Source organism: Rhinopithecus bieti, unplaced genomic scaffold, assembly GCF_001698545.2.
Source record: "Rhinopithecus bieti isolate Rb0 unplaced genomic scaffold, ASM169854v2 scaffold_16604, whole genome shotgun sequence".
NCBI classification, from domain to species: Eukaryota; Metazoa; Chordata; class Mammalia; order Primates; family Cercopithecidae; genus Rhinopithecus; species Rhinopithecus bieti.
The window spans coordinates 379,717-385,399 of NW_016808859.1; the positions used below are offsets into that span (position 1 = coordinate 379,717).

At 36.5% G+C, this 5,683-nt stretch overlaps 1 pseudogene; it reads left to right on the top strand.

Moving 5' to 3' along the window:
- Positions 1–283: 283 nt before the first annotated feature.
- LOC108539161 (40S ribosomal protein S2 pseudogene) lies at positions 284–1,149 on the top strand (annotated as a pseudogene).
- The last annotated feature ends 4,534 nt before the right edge of the window (positions 1,150–5,683 follow it).

A 5,683-nucleotide genomic window follows, 5' to 3' on the forward strand; every position in this document is an offset into this window, starting at 1 on the left:
ATTATGAATTTTCCTCTGTGTCTCTAGAATTATTTCTTATTGTAGGGTCTACTTGATTTGACATTAATTTAGCCATTCTAGTTCTTATTATGGCAACTTCTTCTATCCTGTTACTTTCAATCTAAATAACTTTTAAAATACCAGGTATGGCATAAAGGCTAAAAAGACTATCAAACAAATGTTAAGTATAGGTACATTTCAGAAAAGAAAAGCTGAAGTATAATATATGACACTTAAAATAATCAAATTGCTTCTCTGAGGAAAGAGCAGATGCCGGGATGACACTGGTGCAGCGGGGGAGCCTGGAGGCCCTGGGGGCCCTGGGATGGGGAAACGTGGTGGCTTCCCCTGAGGCTTTGTCAGTGGCATCTGGGGCTTGGGTCACCTTGGTGGTTGGGCCTGAGGCAGGGGCTGAAGTCCCAGAGTTCAAGGAGGCCAGGCTAAGGATAAGGAGTCGATGCTGTTCATCAAGCTGGGCCACCTGGTCAAAGACATGAAGATCAAATCCCTGGAGGAGATCTGCCTCTTCTCTCTGCCCATCAAGGAGTCTGAAATCATTGACCTTTTCCTGGGGGCCTCTCTCAATGATGTAGTTTTGAAGATTATGCTGGTGCAGAAGCAGACCCGCGCCGGCCTTCGCACCAGGTTGAAGCTGTTTACTGCCATCAGGGACTACAATGGCCATGTCCGTCTGGATGTTAAATGCTCCAAGGAGGTTGCCACTGCCATCCGATGGGCCAACATCCTGGCCTGGCTCTCCACTGTCCTCATGCACAGAGGCTACTGGAGGAACAAGACCCACACTGTCCCTTGCAAGGTGACAGGTCACTGCGGCTCTGTGCTGGTGTGCCTCATCCCTGCACCCAGCAGCACTGGCATTGTCTCAAACCCGGTGCCCAAGAAGCTTCTACTGATGGCCAGTATTGATGACTGATACAGCTCAGCCAGGGATTGCACTGCCACCCTTGGCAACTTCACCAAGGCCACCTTTTATTCCATCTCCAAGACTTACAGCTACTTGACCCTGACCTTTGGAAGGAGAGTATATTCACCAAGTCTCCCTATCAGGAATTTTTTGATCATCTTGTCAAGACCCACTCCAGAGGCTCTGTGGAGAGTACTCAGGCTCTAGCTGTGGCTACAACATAGGGTTTTATACAAGAAAACAAAGTGAATTAAGCATGTTGAAAAATAATAATAAAATGGCTGCATAGTATTCCATGGCATATATGCGCCACATTTCCTTTATCCAGTCTACCATTGATGGGAATTTGGGTTGGTTCCAAGTCTTTGCTATTATGTATAGCACTGCAATAAACATACATGTGCCTGTGTCTTTATAGTAGCATGATTTATAATCCTTTGGGTATATACCCAGTAATGAGATTGCTGGGTCAAATGGCATTTCTAGCTCTAGATCATTGAGGAATTGCCACACTGTCTTCCACAATGGTTGAACTAATTTACACTCCCACCAACAGTGTAAAAGTGTTCCTATTTCTCCACATCCTCTCTAGCATCTGTTGTTTCCTGACTGTTTAATGAGTTCATGTATTTTGCAGGGACATGGATGAAGCTGGAAACCATGATTCTCAGCAAACTAACACAGGAATAGAAAAACAAACACCTCATGTTCTCACTCGTAAATGGGAGTTGAACAATGAGAACATATGAGTACAGGGAGGGGAACATCACACACTGGGGCCTGTCAAGAGGTGAGGAGCAAGGGGAGGAATAGCATTAGGAGAAATACTTAATGTGATGACGGGTTGATGGGCGCAGCAAACTACCATGACACATGTATGCCTATGTAACAAACCTGCACATTCTGCACGTCTCCCAGAACTTAAAGTAAATAATAAAATAAAATAAAATAAAATAATAAAATAGCCAAATTAACAAATATATAAAAGAAGGGCAATCTATGATATGTGAAATCTGGATAGCAAATCAGTGGCAGAGATACATACCTGAAAATAAAAGTTTTATAAAATTTTAGTCACTTCAAAAAAGAGAAGCCAGCTTGTTTTTCTATGATTTACTAGCCTATCCATAAAATTCCACTGCCAAGTATCACTTTTCCTTTATAATATCTCTATTTTTGTAATAAATTATTTAGTGTTTTCAATCACTGTGCTTCCTTTTTCCTTCTAATAGAGAATTATTTGAATGAAAGATAGATTTGCTCAAAAACAGTTTATTCCAATGCATGGCTTTGACTATTTTACCTTAATTGCAGTCTTTTTTCTTTCTTGAAGGCCTTAAAGATACAAGTCCTTGTGGTTATAATTAAATCCTGCTGCTAATAAAATTCTTATATGTTCCCATGGTCCTAGTTAAATAACTCATTTCTAGAATCTTCCTTGCTGTAGTAGCTAGGCTTTTTAAAAAAATCATGGAGTAGAGGGCTTTATTAGTATTATTTGTGAAAAATAGTTCCTCCTAGTTTTACATATGTATAAAATGAAAAGATATTAAGAATTTATCATGTGAATAGAACTATGAAATCGGTAAAGAGCTCAGCTGCACTTGAAAACCTTTTAACACACTTCATTTTTTGAGAAAGCTTTCTTAGATTCTCCTAAATCTAAGCAGAAGTAGCATCTGCAGGCTTTTGCTATGATCATACTTGTTTCTAGTCATTTTTATTCCATAACAAATAGGCTCAATCACATTAACCACCTACTTATATAACATTCATAATTTATATAATGACATTGAAATCTGCTGTCAATCTCTGAAAGCACTAGGATAGTGTCAAGTTATATGAAAGTGGAATGCATTTTTTTAGTTTCTGGTTCTCAATTGCTGATTGACTTATTGTTAGCTTTTTAAAAGGTCTCCAGTGACAAAGTAAAATTGGAACCATATCTACTATAATAAGCCTTTGCAACTGAAAAAGGTCTTTAACTACTTGAAGTTCCATTACATGCACAATTTCATTTTATCTAAAACACAGTCTAGTCAGGAAGGAATATCAATGGTAGAGAAAGTGAGGCAGAAAGTTTTGATGTTTTCCTAAGGTAAGGATTGTGTTAATATCCCAAAACTCATAAATGGAAAAGGGAATTGAACAGGCATTTATTGACTACTATGGACAGGCACCATACTATGCACAAAAGGCAATTTTTGTCTCATTCAAAACACAAACAAATGAAAAGCAAAACAGTGAGTTAAGAGTTCTCTATCAAGATGATTTTACCACCAAAATTTGATGCTCTGAATTGCAAAGCAATTTACCCAAGTTCATATCTCCAAAATAATTGGAATTAAAACCTAAAATGTCAGATTGCCAGTTCTACATATGGTTACACTCCTCCTGTCCTTAACTGAGAATCAGTAATTACATTTTCTGACATGCATTAAGCACTTACTGACTTACTATATAGCAAGCATTGTATGAAAAACTTCTAAGTTGGCTATTGTTTTTCTCTGAGAGCAGTTCTACTCAAACAAATAGCAAAACCTCTTACAACCCATTCCAATTGGGATTCTTTCATAGGATTATTTTTAATTGAGTTAAAAAAAATAAAGAAAGAAAACCCTCTTTATTTTCTGATCATGAGACTATAAGGATGAGAGCCTAGAACTGAGGGAAGGCAAATCTCGTATCTCATGGAGAAAAATAACAACAACAAAATACATTCTGTCATTTAATAGCAGAGTAGACTCAACTGGCTTCATGGCTTGGTGGATCTGAGTAGTCCAAGCACTTCTCTATCATTATGGTATTGCATATTTTATTGTTTAAAGTGGTATTCTTTGGTGTTGGAGTTGGAGCACAATGTGTAATTTCTTGCTCAAAACTGCAGAATAAAATATTTGATCTGCATAAAATTGAGATAAAATAGTTTTCATTTACTAATATAATAATAATAATGTCATTTCTGTGGAGAAATAGAAAAGGTCATATTTGCATTAGGAGTCTTCTGTTGCGTATGTCACCATAATTTTATTGCAATTTGATAAAGATGGGTTGGATTAACCAATTTGAGTATTATTTCTCTTAGGTACCTGTTCCTTAAATTGAAGCTGCAAACAACACTTGTAATTGGTCATGGCAAAACAAGGCGGATAGAACATCTTCACAAAGGCAACTTTTGACTGCCCAATATTTTAACCATAAGAATAGAAAATTAAATCAGCTATGTGAGTTTCATTGGCATTAATGTTAGTTTCTTCTGCTTGCTTACTGGAAAGGCATTTGTTAATGTTGTCTGGCGTTGCTGCATTACTAATTCAACATGTAACTGCAAATCGAGTCTATTCCAATTCCAAAGGAATGGCAGTGTTTGCTTTTTATGTCTTACTAAATACATATTCTTTTAAAAAATAATTTCAGCATTGAAATGAAATAAAAATCACGACACATTAAATATTAATTAAATTATTAAATTTCTGCAAATATAATGTCACACTCTAACATTATTCTTATGAAGTATAGTTATTCATATCACAAGTTAGATCACATTTGGTGCTTTCTCACTTTGTTGAGGTGGTCTTGAAGTAAGGAGTAATCTTGATGAAGTTGAAAGAAAGGAAAATATGTTTTTCTCTCTGTTATTGTTGCATAGATGACTCTAAGCTTTATGAATTATTAATCTTGCAAAAAACTTTAAAATTAACTTTTTAGAACTTCTATTTAGAGATCGAAAGAGTATACATTTTGTTGCAAAATGGCACCTCTGTTGATTAGATTTTTGATGTCTGTAACTAAAGTTTAAAAAAAGAGGCTGGGTGCAGTGGCTCACACCTGTAATCCCAGCACTTTGGGAGGCCAAGGCAGGTGGATCACGAGTCAGGAGATCAAGACCATCCTGGTTAACATGGTGAAAACCTGTCTCTACTAAAAATATAAAAAATTAGCTGGGCGTGGTGGCAGGAGCGTTTAGTCTCAACTACTTGGGAAGTTGAGGCAGGAGAATGGCGTGAACCCAGGCGGCAGAGCTTGCAGTGAGCCGAGATTGCACCACTGCACTCCAGCCTGGGCAACAGAGCGAGGCTCCGTCTCAAAAAAATAAATAAATAAATAAATAAACAAAAAATATAAAATAAAAAAGACTAAAGTTACAGAAAAATGTAAAATGATCACCTTTGGTTTCCATGGTTTCCAAAGAGAAGCTTGCTTAGAATTTCTGAGGAAAAATGAAGTGTTTTAAGCTCTCTGAATATGAAGCATTAGTTTTCATTCCTGTTAGTCTGAGAGCTTCAACTTTAGCCTAAAATATCTTCAAAACACAATTTACCTAATAATTTGTTATAATATTAGTGAAACAAAAATTGAGGATCCTCTGAAACACGTCTGTCCTTTGTGTTTTGAAGAAAAGCCTTTTGAATAAGTTGCCTAGATGAGTCCTTAAAAATATGTTTTTAATTTCCTTTTATCTTCCTATTGGTTGCTTTCAACATGGGGACTTAGTTTTAAAAATTTGTATTTGGAAATAATTACATATTCAAAAGTGCACAAATAAAAAGAGCTCAATTTAAAAAATGTTTAAAATGTCTTCCTTTTGGTTTTTTGAATAGCAATGCAATCAAACAGACCATGAAAAACCCTACTGAAAGAATAAGTTACATCGAAGCTTTTACAGCTATCAAAAAGGTGCACTCGACCCTAGGAAACAAGATTTAAAAAAATAAGAAAACACACACACACACACACAAAACAAGGTACACACTGACA